Here is a 21,221-nt window from a genome sequence, read left to right as displayed (position 1 = left end):
TCAAATGCTATCCCGAAAGTTCCCTATACTTTCCCCCTGCCCTGCTCACCTACCCACCCACTCCCACTTCTTGGCCCTGGTATTACCCTGTACTGGGGCATATAGAGTTCCAAGACCAAGGGGCCTCTCTTCCCATTGATGGCTGACTAGGCCATCTTCTGCTACATATGTAGCTAGAGACACAAGCTCTGGGGGTACTGGTTAGTTCATATTGTTGTTCCTCCTGTAGGGTTGCAGACCCTTTCAGCTCCATGGGTACTTTCTCTAGCTCCTTCAATGGGGCGGCCTGTGTTCCTATGAGCATCTACTTCTGTATTTGCCAGGCACTGGCATAGCATCACACGAGAGAGCTATATGAGAGTCCTGTCAGCAAAATCTTTCTGGCATATGCAATAGTGTCTGAGTTTGGTGGTTGTATATGGGATGGATCCCCGGGTGGGGCAGTCTCTGGATAGTCTTTCTTTCCATCTTAGCTCCGAACTTTGTCTCTGTAACTCCTTCCATGTGTATTTTGTTCCCCATTCTAAGAAAGAGCGAAGTATCCACACTTTGGTCTTTCTTCTTGAGTTTCATGTGCTTTACAAATTGTATCTTGGATATTCTAAGTTTCTGGGCTAATATCCGCTTATCAGTGAGTGTATATCATGTGTGTTCTTTTGTGATTGGGTTACCTCACTCAGGATGATATCCTCCAGATGCATCCATTTGTCTAAGAACTTAATAAATTCATTGTTTTTAATTGCTGACTAGTACTCCATTGTGTAAATGTACCACATTTTCTGTATCCATTCCTCTGTTGAGGGACATCTGGGTTCTTTCCAGCTTCTGGCTATTATAAATAAGGCTGCTATGAACATAGTGGAGCATGTGTCCTTATTACAAGTTGGAACATCTTCTGGGTATATACCCAGGATTGTTATAGCTGGATCTTTTGGTAGTACTATGTCCAATTTTCTGAGGAACTGCCAGACTGATTTCCAGAGTGGTTGTACCAGCTTGCAATCCCACCAAAAATGGAGGAGTGTTCCTCTTTCTCCACATCCTCACCAGCATCTGATGTCACCTGAGTTTTTGATCTTAGCCATTCTGACTGGTGTGAGGTGGAACTCAATTCTTCATTGAGTTAGAAGGGGCAATCTGCAAATTCATCTAGAATAACAAAAAACCTATGATAGCAAAAACTATTCTCAACAATAAAAGAACCTCTGGGGGAATCACCATGCCTGACCTTAAGCTGCAATACAGAGCAATTGTGGTAAAAACTGCATGGTACTGGTACAGCGACAGATAGGTAGACCAATGGAATAGAATTGAAGATCCAGAAGTGAACCCGCACACCTATGGTCACTTGATCTTTGACAAGGGAGCTAAAACCATCCAGTAGAAAAAAGACAGCATTTTCAACAAAAATGGTGCTGGCACAGCTGGTGGTTATCATGTAGAAAAATGTGAATTGATTCATTCTTATCTCCTTGTACTAAAGGTCAAGTCTAAGTGGATCAAGGAACTCCACATAAGACCAGAGACACTGAAATTCATAGAGGAGAAAGTGGGGCAAAGCCTCAAAGATATGGGCACAGGGGAAATAATCCTGAACAGAACAGCAATGACTTGTGCTGTAAGATCGAGAATTGACAAATGGGACCTCATAAAATTGCAAAGCTTCTGTAAGGCAAAAGACACTGTCAATAAGACAAAAAGGCCACCAACAGAGTGGGAAAGGATCTTTACCAATCTTAAATCAGATAGGGGACTAATATCCAATATATATAAAGAACTCAAGAAGATGGACTCTAGTAAATCAAATAACTCTTTTAAAAATTGGGGTACAGAGGCAAACAAAGAATTCTCAACTGAGGAATACAGAATGGCTGAGAAGCACCTGAAAAAGTGTTCAACATCCTTAATCATCAGGGAAATGCAAATCAAAACAACCCTGAGATTCCACCTCACACCAGTCAGAATGGCTAACATCAAAAATTCAGGTGACATTTGCTCCTTTTTAAATTTTAATCCCTGTGGTGATTAGGCTTTAAATCCTTCCAGAGGCTCACTAGTACAAGGCATGGCTTCCTGTCATTGTTCCACACTACCCTCGGTACTCCACACAAATCTTGACGAATTTGTTCATTGTCTACTTTTCCCTTTTCATCCTCTTCTGAATGTCTTAGCACTTTATGAACTGTGTTGGAGCACAAGGTCCCTCAGATAAAATAGAGGACCTTCTCCTAAGCAAGGCAGTGTCCTCTTAAGGGGTTGAACAAAGCCAGTGAGTTCCCACATTCCCGTCTGGAGTCCATGCTGGATCAATTCATTTCTTAATTTTATATGAGTAGAATCTGAACAAGTCTCAGCAATACTTCCCTTCCTCTGTTGTCTTCCAGTCCCTCATATTCCCAGAAACCTCAGCAGGAACCAACCAAATGTCCTAAGGAGGTGCTCCACCAGGGACTCATTTCCCTCACATTGTCTTATATTTTGTGGATTTTTGTCTTAAGAAGGGATGTGTAGTTAAATTGATCAGTCTCTCCCCTCTGTCATATGTGGACTGATCTTCAAGGCTAACAAGCCAGGTTGTAAGATACATTTCTTGTTTGACAGTCTTTCATTGTTCAAGCAGTTCAGAGGCACAGTTTTTCCTGGTTATCAAAATATCCTGTACTGGGCCATTATTACAGAAGAGGCCCTATGAGTCATAGCTTTGTGAACTTACTGAATACTTTACGTTTTGTGAGCTTCCTGTATCTTAGGAGCCTTCCTTCTCTAGGAGAGAATAGATATACAATAGTAACCTCTTTTTCATTGGTGGATTAGTAATTAAGGTTATTGCATATGAGGAAAAATGTAAGAGAAGGTAAATGTATCTTTGAAGAAAGAACAGAGTATTATATCTATTTTCCATTATTATAAGAAAATGCACAATGTAGTCAATTTGCAAAAAGAAAGGCTTCATTTGGAGCCAACTTTTGGAGGGTTTAGTCTGCTGTTGATTTTTGGCTCATAGAAAAGTGTCATATTGCTGGAGTCCTGCTTTGGCTGGGGATCAGGCTGAAATGGAACACAGCGAAGGATGAAGACTAAAGACTGACTGATGATACCTGGCCTTTTTTTTTTTTTTTTTTTTTTTTTGGTTTTTCGAGACAGGGTTTCTCTGTATAGCCCTGGCTGTCCTGGAACTCACTTTGTAGACCAGGCTGGCCTGGAACTCAGAAATCCGCCTGCCTCTGCCTCCCAAGTGCTGGGATTAAAGGCGTGCACCACTACACCCGGCTATTTCATGTTTTAATAAGCACTCGTTTCTTTTCTCTCTTTTTCATGGACCTCTCATTGGTCAGGAGAGAGGATTAGAACTCAATAACTCTTAGTGAACCAGAGAGAAAAGAAAGAAAAAGAATTAAAATCTTTTACACAGGCAATATGCACACATACACATACATACATACATACACACAGACACACACACACTACTGTACTACTATCAGGACAAACCATCTGTCTCATCCACTTCACAAGTGTTCATGCATACTTTAATACACATACCTACATGTACATATGCATATATATATATATATTTGATAGATGGAGCAAAAGCTCCTATGAGCAAGTTTCAATGAGCAAACACCATCACCAAAAGACCTCACTCATTCTTGATGAAAAAGAAGTTCCAATCTTTATTGTCCAGAGAAAGAAAAAGCTTCTTCCCTTTCATTGCTGAAAATAAGAAAAAGCCTGTTACTATTTGTTGTTCTTTTTTCTTATACTTTCTCAGGAGAATTGATCATGTGGTCTTCCAAGCATCTTTATATTCCATAGGTTCATAGCAAGTTTAAGACAATAATTCAAGTCATAAATTTATAAGGAGTCATAGCAGAAATGTTTACATGTGTTTCCATCAAGACTAGTACCTGACTAAACATTCAGTATCTGTTAGTAGCTTCATAAGTTCATTAAAAGTTTAAAACAATAATTCTGTCAAAAGTTAGCACAGTTTGTCCATAGGCAAAAAATTTGCCTTGTATCTCACTAGTTTTGGAGTTTTGTATAGATAAACTAGTTAATATTGTATTTTCTGTCCTTGCACCTACAATATAATGTCCATTCCCAGTTTGTGATGTTTAGTTATCAGATAGTCTCACAGCTAACCTACAAGAAATGTATTCCCTGATCATAGATTTGGTCCAAGACTGCTTTCTTATCATAGTGCAATTTGCCTGTGACACATGAAGGTTTACAGAGCCCTATTTATACCTTTCTAGAGGGCTTGGAATTACTTATATAAAATTAGGAATTCTACAAATTAATTCTCAGGAATTATGAAATTATCAGTTTGTCTACATAGCATTGCCACATGAGAGTACATCTTCATTGATCTGCAGAAAATCTGCCCAGTAGGGTGGTCTAATGCCCAGGACTCATTAGTCTATGTAATAATGACAGGAAAGGCATATCAGTAGCAGAAAGCAATCCTGGGACAAAATCTCTAAAGGCCCTGAAATACAGCCATGCAGAGTGGTGGGCCATCTCCAGAAGACTTACTCGCATGCCTTTAGCTTTCCTAGATGGCTTCTGACAGCACATCATACAGAAACATGTATGTTAAAAACATGTATATACTTCATGGATGGAAAGGCAAGAGGAACAGTTTTACTATTCACTTAAAGTCATATTCTTATGACTCAAAGATCTCCCCCATTAAGAACTGCCTCTTAAGTGCTCCACCACTTCCTCCCAATAATGTAATGCTGAGGATTAATGTTAACACAAAGCTTTTTGAGAGCAGTTTTGAAATATTAGTCCAGACATGTGGAAAAGGGGGAGAATATATGTAGCTACCAGTTATTACAGTCATGCTTTAGAGCTATGCTAGTCTTTAAACTACCATTCAGTGTCGAGATAATATGTCTAACTGGAAGAGGACAAATGTAGTGGAGGTGAGCAGTTAGGTTTTATATCAACCTAGAGAGGAAAGGGAAATTACAAAGGAATTCTATGGGGGTGATTTTAATAATAGCCTATAGACATAAAACTGTAGAAACAATAAATCAAGGATACCAGAAAAGTGAAAAACATGTTAAAAAGACACACAGGTAATTTTGGTCAGTGAAAAGAAACATGACAGCCATAATAACCCTGTCTACTGATGATACTGATTTGAAGAACTTAGAGGTGGGTGTGTAAACAAGTTGCTTGAGATTTAGATGGCAAAGTGGTTGATGTTACTGTGATAAAATGGGTGGGGCTTGGCAATGGGAGGGAAGTGGCTAAAAGGCCACTTACAGAGATAATTGGAGAAGAGTCCCACTCACAAAGGGGCTAGGCTACAGAAAGAGTCATCAAGACAATGTTGGAGTTTTCTGAGTTAAGGCTAATTGTGCAGGTGGATTGAAGCAACAAGAGTTTCTTCAGTGTGGAAGACCAGAGTGCACCTGTGTATGGTAGCAGTGATCTGAACAAGAGATGATGAATGAGATCATCTTATGGCATGAATCTTGGAGCACACTTGATAAAGTTGACAATTAGAGGGGTTTTTTGTTGTTGTTGTTTTGTTTTTGTTTTTTTTTTGTTTTGGTTTTGGTTTTTTGTTTTTTTTTTGTTGTTGTTTTTTTCGAGACAGGGTTTCTCTGTGTAGAGGTTATATGTTTTTTTTCTGTATACTCTGATAAAGCTCAATTCAACTCATCCACAAGAGAAAAATTCCTGGTTTGTGGGCCTTTGTAGGCACTGTGTACAACCATAGGACTTTACTTCATATCCCAATTTGTTATGTGGCTGTGGGTGGCTTCCTGTCTGCTCTAGCAGGATGCCTGTTACCAGTCCCAGAGGGAACCCTTCATTTCCATTCTTTTCACTATATTTTTATAGAATCTCTTCTAAAAATCCATATTCCAAACTTTGTTTTCTAGATCCTTTAGAAATTATGAATCAAATACTGGTAAAATTGTAAGCCACTATTGGTAATCAAAAAACCCTGATTGAAATCATATATTTAACCAAAAAACATTTTGAATAATTAAAAACAAAGTTGATTTTAAGTCATTGAATCATACCAACTCAGAAAATGTCTTGTGTGAAAAAAAAATAACTTAACACAGATATGGTTCATTTGGCCACCAACCCTCAGGGTAGAAGCAGTCCTGAAAGAAACCACGATTTTAAATAGAGCATGAAAAGCCACCAGCAGTTAATTCCTCAATAAATCTATTGAGAATTTGAGGATATATAACAAAGGAAGACAACTAAGTTTTATTTCAATATCTCATGAATAGTGATTCAACATTCCAGTTGAAAACGACTCCAGGTCAAGTCTGATCACAGAAGAATAATACTGTGATAGATTAATTTGTCTGTCAAGGGAAGCTCATAGTTACATAATATAAGGATGGCTTCATCCCTCCCTTTGTTCCCCTCCCTCCCTCACTTCTATCCATTGCCCTCTGCTTCTTTCTTTCCTTGCTTGTTAATTTAAGGGGCAGGGCACCTGTTATAATGAGTTAATGAGAAACCTGATCCAGAGACATTCAGAAAATTATCAATCGTAAATGTATGTTTGTTTGTTTGTTTTTGCATCATAGTAAAGACAAGTACTCAGGTCTATTTAAGACTTCATGGGGGGGGGGGTGTCACAGAATGAGACATTCTCAAAGGGAAATCAGTTAGCAGACATTATAGTAGAAATACCATGCATGAGACTCAGAACTATCCATATTTCATCATATTCTGAAATGAGTATTCAGGGTTAGCTTCAGGGAGCTTGTCTTCAGATGAACAAGGACTGTGATTCCAAATGAGAGAGTCAAACCAAAACAATAAAGAGCCACAAACAAAACCAAGTGAGCTTCTTGCTCTCCAAGACCATCTGAAATTTAGCTCCTGGTTCTTTATTGTTCTTGTCTCTCAGGCTTCCATTGCCTGTAGATGACACCACTGTTCTTCACCTTTCTGTTTTTTTGGAACCAGAAATAGTCCTCCAACTTTCTCTCGGAAAAGCAAAGGGATTTCCCCTAGGATTGCACTGCCTAAGAAATACTAACTGCCCCTTTCCCTGAACCACAAGTAGCTGCAGGCATCAAAGACCCGAGTTCCCAATTTGGCATGACTCAAGAGCCTCTTTAATTTCCCCCCAAAAGTCTAATGTGTGTGTGTGTGTGTGTGTGTAGGTAATTATCACCACACAAGGACATTATACTTTGTTTACTAAACTTGGGAGTCCCACCCCTGTGTCATACACACGTCCTCATTGGAAAGTGTCTGTGGCTTTAATGATCACAAATGTGAGGCCTTCCCAAGAACAAGGCTCTGAGCTTCTGCAAGACATCCCGGAGAAACCATTTCTGAGCAGACTCCTGCGGAGTGAAGTCATTAGCTGCTGCCCTGAACAAGGCTCTCTGGAAGCTGTCCCACAGGATGCCTGCATGAGACAGAGTAAAGCAAATGGCGTTTTCTGTCGAACTGCAAAATCCCTCCAGGGGAATCTTGGGATTTCACCCAACAACTTTGAATCTAAGCAAAGTAAATTATGGTAGAAAGAACTGGCTCTCACCCTGTAGTTAGCTCTGTCATGGAAGGGAAGAGCTTGGGCTACTCCATCTCTAGCCCATTAAAAAAATAATTTGGGCTATTTTACTCTTCCACACAGGATATAGGGTTGTTTAGTTATCTCTGTGTGTTCTTGACTGAGGATTGTGCACTGATTAGCTGGCCCTCTCAGCCTCTTCTTGCTGATGCATAAATCAGCAGCCTCAATAGAGCCAAGGAAGAAAGTATAACAGCCTTGCTCTAAGGTAGGGAAAGCTGATGGTAGATATGTAGGAATGGACATCTTGTTTGAACGGATGTATGTGAGCATACACATGCATCTTCTAGAGAGGAAGGTCATTGTCAACATGTGAAGACAGCTCTCACCTCAAAGGAGATAATAGACTCTTTATTCTAGGGCTAAATATGAATGTTCATAGTCTGGAAACACAGATTCAGGTTACTCCAAAGACCATGTTCCAACATAACAGCTTTATAAGTTTGATAGTAACAGAACAACAAAAATTATAAAGCAAGATATTTTGAAATACAATGGTGAAATCACTAGGTAGACAGATGAAGACAAGGCAGGAACATTTCTGCTAGAGATTGGAGATGTTCTGATGGGATTCCTAGCCTATGGGTTGGTGGGAAATAGGACCCTACATTCCACAGAACTTACCTCATAGGATCCATACAGAGATGGCTAATAAACGGCTACTAAGGTGGCTAAGGATAACCCAAGATAATCCGGTTCTGGATCTAAAGAATTCCAACTTCTCCACATAATTAAAGTTCTAATCAGTCAGTCAACATTGTGGTCAGGTCGATGGAAGGTGACCTTTCTTCGGGAACTTCCTTACATACCATCATAAGTTCTCAACCTACATCTTAAAGCAATGCAGCTGAGCCACACTTGTCTAGCGTCTGTGTCTTAGTCAAGTCATGACCGGGAAATAGAGTTGCTTCAGATACCACACACACTGTAGCTCTTTCTGTGCTTATCTTCTAGTGGGTCGGGGTGCTCATTCTCAGAAGCAAGCATCCCATCCACAGCCCTGGAGCAGCTGTGGAGGCAAACTTAAAATGCCCAAGAGGGCACTCTGAATATGCTCCACACCCTTGGAAGTCTACCACATTCCTCTCTGAAGAGCTGTGTCTATGAATGATGCAAACAGAATCTTTGCAGGAAGTGTGCTACCGGGCTCTGAGCAGTCAGGTAAGAATTCCCAGCAAGAATGATGGCTTCTTTTGTACTCACCTATGTTTTTCGTCTGGATAATGCACACAAAGCTGTTTAGCAAAACGCCTGCTACATGGTAAACAATGCAGACTCTATTCTTTATTCATGTAGGCAATATGTCTAGCTCCCACTGCCTTCTACCAGCTACCCTGATCCACAGTTAGAGAACTGAGAGAAGTCACATAGCTACCCCATCCCCGACTCTTGCTTTCCCAGGATTCAGCATACTGCTGCCCATCAGGAAGATCCCTCCGTGATATAAAATAAAGGCGTGATTCTATCCCTGTCTTGGATTTGCTGAGACTCTTGCTAAGCCTGTGTTGTACTGGCATAGCTTTTAGAAGTCCTAACCTCCCACCATTTGAACAGCTCAACCGTAAATACCCGACTCACATGCAGCAGCATCTTCTTCTGCTAACCTAAGCCTCGGTGAAAGGCTGAACAAGCTGTCAGGTTGGATCATCTGTAGCCTCATGCTAGGGCTCTTTTCTTCACTGTTGTCTCTCAATCTTCTTTCTCCGCTACTTCACTGCAAATACATTTGAGTGTAACTTCAGAATGCATTTCTGGGAAAGCCAATGTTAGCACCCTTGCCCTGCGCTGTGTGCTCTGGTTAACCTGCAGCTGCCACTTTCCTGGTGCCCTCTCCCTGTACACTGGTCTGTGTGCATTTATTCCTGTGCCCAGTGGGTCTCCCTGCCTGGCACTTGCCATGTCAGTGTGCATAGACTTATAGGCTGACTCACGATGTCCTTCCCCTGGGTAGCCCAACCTGGGTCCTTACGGTATCTGCTTAATTTTGAAATTTGCTCCTTGGTTGCTTCTAACATCAGAAGTGGGTTTTGAGTTGTAGAAGGTCTAGCTCTGTTTTCTTCTTGGGGTGAAGAAATGAGTAAAACAGAAGAAAGACAGGCACACAGGAGAGGTGCTGTTGGTCTCTTGTCCTGGACACGCTATTTCTCAGGATTTATAGGGAGACATTCTATCCCAATGTTGCTTTAGCAGTGACATCCTGGGAATGATTCTTTTCTGGTTGCATCTGGTTATTGTCGGAGAGGAATTCTGTCCACACGTACATGTTGGGTGATAGAAGCTCTCAGGGTTGGAATGGAGAGGTGCAGGTAACGCTAGCATTTTGCTGTGTAGGTGTAGTCCTTCAACCTGCGGGGTAGCAAAACCTTATTACATCCTGAAAGTGTGGAATCTCAGGCCTTCCACTAGACAGATGGACTTAGCATAGACAGGACACCAAGACTTTACAGGCATTGTGTTATCTTTTGTAAGTAGCTAGGAGCCCAGGTACTTTTAGAACTTTTCAACCATTCTCTGTAATGATAGACTCCCCCACTAGAACCCATATAAGACTCCTTCTATGATCCTCAAAGACACAAAGCATAAAGGTGTCAAGCTCTTCTTACATTCTTGGCTTATTTCTGTCTTATTTAAAATATTCAATACAATGTACACTGTTGCATAAATACTTATAGAGGAAGCACCAGCAAAGAAAAGGCCATCTATAAATTAGATCTGATCCATACAGACCTATTGTTGAAAGCTATTTCTGACCTACAGTAAGGCTGCATCTATGTGTGTGGAACCCACAGATGTGGAGAGCGGGCTGTGCAAATTCGCTTCCTGTATGTGACTCACTAACTCTGCTCTCTTTGGTGACAGGCTTTTGAAAACTCTGAGTTTTGCCACAAAGTTCGCCAAATGCCATAGAGGGAAAGCTCTCCACAGACAGAGTAAATATAGTAAATATCAAGTATGATTCTCATTGAAAAATTGTCTTCTCTCATAACTGTCCAGAGGACATCTATTCTTGGTAGCCAAGGATGATACAAATGAGACAGATTCTCTACTTCCACAACCACAACAAATTAGACAGATGGGAGGAGATGGTTGGCTCCCCGTCAACACTGCTTCAGGGACATTGGGGTGCGGGGAGCCTGTGATATACAGGAGGCTCAGCAGAGCATCTCCAGATGCTGGAGTAGATGAATTTGAGCATTGGCACAAATCTACTCCAAGCTGAGCACATCTGGGAGGAGAGTCTCTGGGACTACAAACTTGATAAGGCTCTTCATAGAAACACACTGACCGGTATTAGCTGACGCTCATACGGAAACACTTTGTCACCAGTGGCTTTGCAGGGGTGGATGCTAAGGTGGAGGCTGCTTGGCTGCTATGGATGCCTGAGCATCAGGAGTCATTTAGCTGTGTGGCCTGAGTCTAGTGCCACACCACGGGCAGCTCCCAGAAATGGGGAGACCCCAGTTACAGTGTTGTCTCTCTCCTTGTGGAAGTTGAATAAGGTGTTCATGAGTCCCTGCAAAGCTCTACCATGTAGATGCTGGTATTATTACTTAGGTTTCAATGCCCAAGGCAGCACTAGCTCAGTAGGCAACTGTCCTTTGCCTGCCTAACACTCCATGGCTTCAAACAAATAACATCATTGCCTATGCATAGCCAGCCATTCTTCACCTTAGTTCTCTGCTGCCCTGATTTATAGACAGGATTCCATTTCCCCTGGAGGTCACTGTGCACACTCTGCTGTGTGAAGTGATCCATATCTGTGCTGTTTGTAATCCATTTGTAAAAACATTTCTAAGCCACAGGGAAGATGGCAGTCAGTAAATGCCTGGTGATAATCCCGACTGTGCCATTCATGACTGATAGGAGATAAGGAAGACTCATCACAAGGCAGGTGACAGCAGGATAGGGGTAGCCTTCACCAAAGCCTCTTCCTCTTTCCAAGTGCTACTTAACAACGAATATTTGAAGCAGAGCAATTCTTTCCAGCAAGTGGGGTGGCTGACGGCCTGACCTTAGCATCATAGGAAAGACATAGGCTCTGAAAGGGTGGTGGTGTCCAGATGCCTCAACTATTGTTTAAATTTGGAGGTTTTATGTTTATATTGAGAGTCCGGTGTTTCCTGATTGCATTGTGAGATATAATTCTGTTCCTATGGTCAGAAAAGTAGAAACCCTGCATATGGTTGTCTTTCAGAGAACATTTTTTTTATAAGATATTTTCTTCATTTACATTTCAAATGCTATCCTCTGTCCTAGTTTCCTCTCTGAAAGTCCCTTATACCCTTCCCCCACCCTGCCCCCCAACCCACCCACTCCCGCTTCCTGGCCCTGACATTCCCCTGTACTGGGGCATATGATCTTCACAAGACCAAGGGTCTCTCCTCCCATTGATGGCCGACTAGGCCATCCTCAGAGAAGAATTATGATTTACTGTGTCTCCTGTCTTGACTATCACTCTGACTCACCCTGATTCCTTATGTTCAGCTGTGGGTAAGATCAGAGTGACAGGCTGCCTTGAGGCAGAGGCCACTGGGCTGGTTATCTTGTAGGCTGTGGATTCACTTTTCTGGCATAGCTCTTCCTGCCTGATCTTTCTCTTCCCAGGGTGACCTTTGGATCTAGCTCCTCTACCATTCCTCTTCAAGCACAGTATCCAGCCCTGGCAGTGGTAGAACCAAGGAAAGACTCTTCTGTAAGGTGTGGTAGTACTGCAGCTCCCCAGGAATAACAGAGGAAGCCATTTGGACACAGTGGGATGTTTTCTGGGCAGAAGAATGTATATGTGGACAGAGGCTCCTTTAACCCGTGTACACATCACAATGTGTAACTTTAATTCCTACAGCCAGTTAGCTAAAAATATGCCTTGTTCCAGGCATTGTTTATTTTAAAGTTGCATTTTTACTGAAATGTCTTACATTTGTGTGTAAATTTATAAGCTGCCATAAACACATTTGCTAGTTTATATTAAACTAGATTGCCTATCTTTTCTGTGACTTTAGAGGAAACCCTGATTATTTTCACATATAAAAATATCTTCCTAAATCTCTCTCTCTTTCTCTCTGATACTCACACACTCTCTTTCTGCCTCTCTCTGTCTCTGATACACACACACACACACACACACACACACACACACACACACACACACACACACACACAGAGGCTCAGGTGGGAGGGGGAGGGGCTATTTTATGCTGTTGTAATAGAAAACCACAGGACGAGTAATTTATAAACATTAGGAGTGTATTGGGCTCACAGTTAAGGATGCTGGAAGGTCCAAGTTCTACATACAGATCACATCTGGTGACAGTCTTCTCTCTGTGCCTTTCCTATGGGAGGCACCACCTTGCATGGTGCAAGCAGTAAGGAGAAGCACGCAGTTCCCTCCTCCTAGCTGTGACAGAACACCTGACAGACTCTCCTGAGAGATGAAGAAAAATTTAACTGGAATCACAGTTTTATAAGCTAGTGTTCATCACAACAGGGAAGGTGTGACTGGAGTCCATGGTGGGAGCACGTGGCATGATCTATTTCTTGCTTATGTCACCTTCAAGATTTCCCACCAGTGACCCACCTCTTACATGCTCCTCTCAACATGTCTGGGAATTCCAGGCACATGAACTTTGCTGGACACAGCCAAACCACAGCACATGTCAAACATTCATACCACTTGTCAGCACTGACAATTCGGCGGCATCTTTAGCCACCAATAGATCAGACAGCTTCTGATAGTTCTGTCATTGGCAGGTATTTCCAGTCTTGAGATGTAATGAGTTCATGTTTGCCCTTTCCCATGGAGACATGATCACTCACACAAGGCTGACTGACACAGACTCATTTCCTTCACCTGCATCCTTGTCATTTTTTAAGATGCTCTTTTTTTTTTTAAATCTCATAAGAAGGTTCTGAGCATCTCCTTCCTTTATGTCCCAGCTACTTGACCCATGTCTGCAGTGATCCCTGACTTTGACTGTGCCCTTTGACCTCAGAATGAAAGAAACACATGGCTCCACCCGCATTAGTCCTGTGTGCACCACACACTCAGCATGACACTCTCTCATGGACAAGGGAATCATGAATGCTTTTGCATGGAGTGTGTATGACAAGTGTTGAGAAGGTTCATATCTTCTGAGAGCCCCCTATGCTGAGGAGATGTGTGTAGGAGGGTTCTCTAAGGCTTTTACTCCTAAGGTGACATATCATTATTTAAAAACTCCGAAGCTGAGAGATGCTAAGTGGATAGAGTGCTGGCCAAACACACACTAGGGCTATAATTTAAATGTCCAGACCTCACACAACTCTCCCCTAAATTGTTTATAGTTGTGTGTCTATAATCATACAAAAGCCAAGTTATTACTTTTTAAAATAATTTTATTTACTTGTTTTTTTGTTTTTTGTTTTTTGTTTTTTGCAGTGGGGAGGCAAACAGATGCCATAGCATGCTACATGGAGATCAGAAGACAACCAGCATTATTTAGTTTTCTCACCACACCATGTGGATCGTGGGACTCAATTAAGGTTATCAGGTTTGGCTGAAAGAACGTTTACCCAATGAGTGATGTCTCCAGCACCACCTCCTTATATTTCAGGACCATGTGATTCCCATCATGCACCATGAAAAAATGCAAGTGTATCAGTTAGGAGTTGCTTATGAGGTAAGGCTGCTCTGAGAGATCCTGGGCTGAGAGCTGAAGCAGCAGGGTTCATAAAAACCAGAGCCAATGTGAGTCTGCCAGCTTGGGGCTCGGGATCCATCTAAAGACTACAGGGTCAAGAAAAGCCACAGATAGAGGGAAGAGCCATAGGACACACTGGGACCACTAAGGAGGAACTGTTTTCTGGCCATCTTTACTGATGTCCAGTCAGACAGTCTGTAGGCTACAAAGCTGATGTGCTTGACCACGGAGTTAGCATGAGGCCAATATCCTTATTCGTGTCTGTAGATGTAGCTGGAAAAGGAATTCCTGCAAGTAGAATTGCTGGGCCAGGGGACATATTCACTTGTTATTTGCTAGATATTATGAATTTTCCCTCCAAAGGTGGTTGTACCAATTCATATTCCTGTCAATTATGCATGAAGATGAAGGTTACCTGATACAGGCATTGGCAGAACACATTATCTTACTTAAAAAAAAAAAACTTTAAAATTCAATTTATAAAAACAACATAATATATAATTGAGATCTTACTCTGTATTTCTTTTCATAAGATGCATGTTTAACATTTGTAAATGTTAAATCCATTTGTATTTTTGTCTTACTGCATTAGCAATTTTCTCTCGTATTCATTTATCAGTCTATACACGTTTAATGTGAGTTCACCACACATCTGGTAACTTTATCTAATATATGAAAAGGTTACTCTGCAGTTCATTTATTACACTTCCTATTTTGTCTAGGTAGACATTGATTTTTATGATAATGTACCTGTCACATTTTGAGTGCCTGAGTTTGCTATTGTTGTCTTTGAGAAAAGATTGTGTTATTGTTAACTTGACACAAACTATGGTCTCCTGGGAAAATGGAACCTCAAGTGGCCTGAGGCAAGTCTGTAGGGCATTCTTGATTATTAATGAGTGCTGTAGATCCAACGAACTGTGGATGGCACTACCCCTAATAGGTGGTCTTACGTTATATAAGACATTGTTTATGAACCACAGAAATCACACCAGTGAACAGCTGTGGTTTCTGCTTCAAGTTCCTGCCTTGTGTTTCTTTCTTGGTTTCTTTCAAAGATAAACTATAGCTTGTGAGCTGAAATGAACGCCTTTCTCCCCAGGTTGCCTTTGGTCATGGTGTTTATAACAGAAATAGAGAATCAAATTAGACCTCTACTCACCAATGGGTAATGCATGTTGATAAAAATTAACTAAACTATACAAGATCATGGACTACTGAATGGTTATGTCCACCGTGATCTCCACAGAAAGCACACAGAACTGTTTTATTTGGTAGTAAAAGGTATTTAATAAGGAGAAAGGTTTAAAGGTGTGGAGACAATATAAGGAAATGCACAAGAATTAGATTTCCCTTCAGAGTGGTGGCAGTGGCAGAACCCACTATGCCACATAGGAAGAGAGAAAAATGAAGGTGTACATTGTTGGACATAAAGGGAGGTTATGCCTGATGGCAAATGAGGCACCAGAGAAGATCTGTAGTCTTTGCTGGAGGGACATTTTCAAAGCACAGAGTCCTCTGCTGAGGATGGAGTATGTTAATTGGCCTTCCAGAGCTGCAGGAAATGGAGACAAACCAACCAAGTGATTCACTCAAGAGTTTTTTTTTTTTTTTTTTTTTCACTCTCCTAAGTCATAAACACATCACCCTGAGAGACAGGCACTGAGTAAGAAGTGACAGTCAGTTATGACAAGGACAACATCTTTGTGCTGAAATAGGGTTTAAATATTATTTGGGATGTGGGTATATTATTTTTAACTTTCCCTGATTAGCTCTGAGGAAATAAAAATCACCTGACTCTCAGGTTATGAAGAAGGAAGCGATTAAACAGTTCCTTGTGCATAAGAACTAACCTGTCGTTACCATGTATGTGAAGGAAAAACAAACAAACAAACAAACAAACAAAAAAACAACTGCTTGGTCACTAGAATCAAGGCACTGGGGCATTTCGGTCAGTAGGATGTGCCATTTCTTTAAAATGGCATTAGACTACAATTTTGACACATCTCTCCTGTATACCATTAATTTCATTTGGAAGCATGGTACTAAAATAAACTCTGTAGTTTATGAGTGGCATAGAAAATAGAGGCTCAAGGGTAAATCTTGAGGGTAATCCTTAAGCACGTACAGAAAAAGTCAGATCAGAAGTATGGATACGATCTAGAATAAAGGAAAGCTAGCAGATAAATCCCAGTCAGGCTAAATCAGCTGCAGTTTCTGAAAATACTGCTTAAGGTCCAAAGATTGTGTGTAAGCTAAATTCATGCAGGAAAAGCCACAAAGAAAATTCCAAATCAGAAGCAATGGATGCTCAATGGGTGCAAGGTTTCCAACTGTTAGAAATGCCCTGGAATTAAAATTTAAGATAAAAACAAATGCACATCATTCAATACTTACGAGTTCCCAGATAGGTCACAGTGATATATTAAAGTGGATTTTGGCATCAGAAGGGCCAGCTGACTAGAATGGACTCACTTCATAACCTGTTTGGAATAGTGGTAGATCAGCTGGCCAAAAAAATTCTTCAAAAGGTTAGAACTGTAAACATGAGCCTGGAGTTTGAATTAACATGAGATACTAAATTATCTCTATAGATTTTATTTTTACATTTGATATGTAAATGAGACATGAATTTACAGAGGAGGATGCTAAGAGTGAAAATTAGGGGAAACTGGTTTATTTGTGAAACTTGTAAATGTATCTCACTAAGGAGTAGACAGGGAGCTAAATGTTAGAGGATTGTTCATACATAGAGTGGAGATGAGGATCCAGAACAGACTTAAGGAAAAACCAAAGGGAAACTACTTGGTAACCAGGCCACTGCTTTGGTGAAGTATGCAATCTTTCAAATTTCAGTCCATTTCATCAAAGTTATGAGATGTGGTTATAGGGTTGTTCTTTATGTTCATTTTTCTTTATATTCATTTATTATCTACTAACTGTCCATGGACCTGTAGTGATGGCTCCTTTTCCGTTTCTGGTAGTTTTCTTTACAGTATTCCCCTTTCCTTGTTAGACTAGTTAGAAGCTTACTAAAGTGATTGGTGTTGTTATAGGAATAGCTTTTAGCTTTCACTAGGTCATATTCCATGATGTTCTTAACTTTTGTGGCTCACCAACTCATGTGCCATGATGTCCTCAAATTCTGTGGTTATTCTTGATCTGCCTGCCAACTTATCTGACCTCCCTGTATCTTCCCATTTGACTGTCTTCCTTTCTAAGTCCCTATGCTTCCCCCCTCTACCAATGCTACCTATGACTATGTACTTAGGGACACATGTCTTCCCATACCCTCAGTCATTGGATGTCCCCCAACACCTTCCTGTGGTCTCACTTTTCATTACGCCCCAAAGTGCTATTGTGGAGCTTATACTGTTTCTCTGATTCTCAGACAAGACCAATAGATTACCATGGATCTCCCAAGTGCCTCATAGGCACTTAAGCATCTATCTGCACTCTATTACCATTCCCTGATATCACTTCCTGGCTTTTTTTTAGAGTTTGTTCTACCCTCAACCTGAGAGTAATTCAAATAGTGCACCAACCTCAGGGTTTTATGTGGCATCCATAATTTATGAAACGAGGTGTCGATGAGGCAATAGGAACATGAGTCCAGATGTCCTGTGCCAGGTTGCTTCTTTGATGACGACGATGATGATGGTGGTGGTGATGATGGTGGTGGTGGTGGTGATGGTGCTACTGCTGCTGCTAATGGTGATGATGGTGGTGGTGGTGCTGCTGCTGATATGTGGTATGATACATTCTTTGCAACTTTAAACTCTTTTCCCAAGTAGTAAACTTTCCTTATAGCTAGAGGACTCTGAAAATTCAGAGCATCATGGGAATACCTCAGAGTTATTTTAAATTTGGAACGTGTAATCTGACCTCAGATTTGAATCCCACTTTCTAGAACATTTCTGAAGGTGTTTTACTTGATAAGAAAAACATTTGTACACGTGGTTGAGGGAGTTGAACGTGGGGGAATTTTGTAGAGAAAGGTTAAATGCTGAAATGACTCTGAAATTTCACCTTTCTTTCCTTGGAGAGGTGAAGTATTATCATGGCTGCTCCTTTGTGGAGAGAGATTAACTTCCACTTCCAAATTTCTATTTACAGAAACCTTTAGACCTTGATATCCTATTGCAGCTAAATCAGTAATGGACTAACTTTCTAGCTTCATTTAGGGTTAATAGCATTGTCTGAGTGAGAAAAGATCCAGAAAAAAAAAAAAAAAAAAAAAAAGGAAAGTGAAATTCTCTAGGTTAAGTACACTTAGAAGTATTGCCTGTTAGAAAATAGAAGAATGCCTTTGGCAGAGGCCTTTTTTTTTTTCTTTTCCTTTAAATAAATGGCCACTATAGGGCCAAAAGCATCCTTTCAATGCATCCATTTACTAGAGTGGTTGATTATATTGATTTTTTTCTCCCACAAATTTCAATCAAAATAATATGTATTTTTCAAAAAGTAATACTTCATAGTCTTGGCAGTGTTCTTAGAATCCAGAATATTCCTTTTATCTCCTTGACATATGTCAGCAACAGCTATATTAAAACTCCACATTTTAATCTCTCTGAACTCAATTCTCTTGACAAATTTCTTCATGCTGGATGCCTGCAGTTCTGACTTCAAAAGAAGCTTTTCATACTCAGGGATATAAATGGTAGGAAAACCAAGGAAGGATTGGGCCAGCTGATCCTGGGGCCTCCATTCTTCCTCTATTCTGGGATGTGAAGTGTGAATCCACACTAAATGGTGGGAGAGCATCGCCTATTGCCTTCTCCACGGGCTTCTGGAAGAAACTACACCACTGAAAGAGGAGATAACAAACTGACTCTGGTGTGCTATAAAGTTCTCATCCATCTGAGAGATGGGAAATCTGCAGGTTAAAAATTGTAGATTGGTAGCACTGGCTACTCTTCCAGAGGTCCTGAGTTCAGTGCCCAGCAACCATGTGGTAGCTCACAACCATCTGTAATGGGTTCCGATGCCCTCTTCTGGTGTTTCTGTAGAGAGTGACAGTGTACTCACATAAATAAAATAAATAATTCTTTAAAAAAAAATGGTAGAGTGTAACAGAACTAGTGGCCATATTACTGGGCTAATGCCTAAGAAACCAAACCGGAGGCTCTCTGTGTTTAGGAGGGTAGGTAACTTTAGTGTCTAAAGTTATTGGTTACTAGGGGTAAGGAAGGACCAGGGAGTCCAACAGGCAGACAGGTGGGGGCATCTTCTGGGCTGTATGCATTCCCCTCTCAGGGGCTGGTCTTTGGACACTTAGTATATGCAGACTGGAGCTTCCCTTTCCAAAATGCTGGTCTCTTGATTAGTCCACCATAGTGAAGAGATGAACTTTAGCATCTAATGCAGAAGGCTGAGTAACTCTGGTGTCTTCACAGGAAGAGCAAATAACATGGAGATACAGGACAGCTGGGGAGGGGAAGATGGAAAAGAACTGAGTCAAAATATACATGGGAGACTTTAGATGCTCATAGACGAGCGATGCTCATGGGATTTTGTCCACGTCCCTCACCCCCACCTTTTATCTGCCAATGGGTTAAATGAGTAACAGAAAATAGCACTGCATTCTTGAGAGTTCACAGAAGTGGCAGTTGGTGGCTCGATCTGGTAAGCCTGTTCTGACTGGTGCTCCTCCTGGGACCCTGTTGGGGTGAGGGGTAAGGATGCAGTGACCTAATGCATCAATTCTCACTTTCCAAGTTTAATTTCAGTAAGATGGCCATGAGATAACAAGGAATCCCCGAATGAAGCACACACAAAGCTTCTCCATGCAGCTGAGGTCCTTCATACTCATGGCAAGTATGTACCCTGTCATTCCTCAAAAAGACTCACTGATCCAGTTTGCTTGCTTCCTGCCTGCTTTCACACTATGCCAGCAGATGGGTACTGATTTGGACAGGTCCTGAGAGGAAGTCCTGCCCTTGACTAAAGCGCATCTCTGAACTCAGTGTGCTTCCGTTTGAGAAAAGCATAGACTACTGTAACAGTTGAAGCTTTCATGTGCCCTTCCTAGATTCAGATGCCAAACTTCCAACTCCCAGAGTGACAGTATTGGGCAATGGGGCTGTTAGGGGTGATCAGGTTTGGGATGGCTTAGAACTCCTACAAAAGAGGCTGGGCTAGCCCCTTGCCCTTCCTGCCTTGTAGGGCACAGTAAGGATGTGAGTGTGGAAGGACTTCTCAAGACACCACATCCGGTCTTCCTTGATTCTGGAGTTTTGGTCTGTAGAAGAATGTAAACAGTTTTTAATTACAGTATCCAGAACAGTAAAGAGACATGACCAATCTTTTCAGTTTTCACCTTTTCTTTATTTCCGGGGCACAGGGAAAAGGTAAGGATTATAAATGTTCCAAAACTACTAAACGTCCACTGTTGTCATTTTATTCTGGTGTGTGATAAAACACCCAATACAGAGCCACTCTGGAGTTAGGCTTTATTTGACTTACAATTAATTTCAGGTTCCCTTCCACCATCCAGGAGAGATCCAACAGCAACTGCTGGAGAAATGCTGAGAATTTTGCAATTCAGGAAAATTACCCTGATTTGCCTAGACTTTAACCAAACTACAAGTACCAAGATTCATAGAAAAGGAAAACATTTTTTTTTCATTTTGTGCATACTCTGCAGCCTAAAAAGCCCTTCTGCAGGCAGCCGGACAGAGGGGAACGTGGGAGTGCTGGATGTCTCAAGTGGTGCAGGCACAAAAAATGTCAGCTTTCTTCGTTGGATGCAAGAGCGTCTGGAAAAGTTTATAATTGAACTTTAAATTATTATTTTAGAAATATAATACTCTTACTTGTGTGTATGGTATATGTGAGTTTGTGTGCAGGCACAAGTCATCAGAGGTCACATGAGCATGTCAGGTGACCTGCTCTACCATTCTCCGCTTTAGTCCCTTGAGACAGGGTTTCTCACCAAACCTGAAATTCACCAGTTTGTATAGGCTTGCTAG

At 41.2% G+C, this 21,221-nt stretch overlaps 1 long non-coding RNA gene across 5 annotated transcripts in view; it reads left to right on the top strand.

Annotated features, from left to right (window-relative positions):
* Gm34684 overlaps window positions 1-20,994 on the top strand; it is a 29,304-nt gene extending 8,310 nt beyond the window's left edge. For 2 of the 5 annotated variants that reach the window (XR_876395.1, XR_876394.1), the window contains exon 3: window positions 13,989-14,695. This is a non-coding gene — a long non-coding RNA (predicted gene, 34684). Of the gene's footprint in view, window positions 1-8,527; window positions 8,735-13,988; window positions 14,942-19,979; window positions 20,068-20,746 lie in introns of those variants that run through there. The other 3 variants (XR_876393.3, XR_385210.2, XR_385208.2) reach the window with 3 other exon arrangements.
* The last annotated feature ends 227 nt before the right edge of the window (window positions 20,995-21,221 follow it).

Source organism: Mus musculus, chromosome 17 (genome assembly GCF_000001635.26).
Source record: "Mus musculus strain C57BL/6J chromosome 17, GRCm38.p6 C57BL/6J".
Classification (NCBI taxonomy): Eukaryota; Metazoa; Chordata; class Mammalia; order Rodentia; family Muridae; genus Mus; species Mus musculus.
Note: the sequence above shows the minus strand (reverse complement) of the source record. Positions and strands in the feature narration are given on the sequence as shown.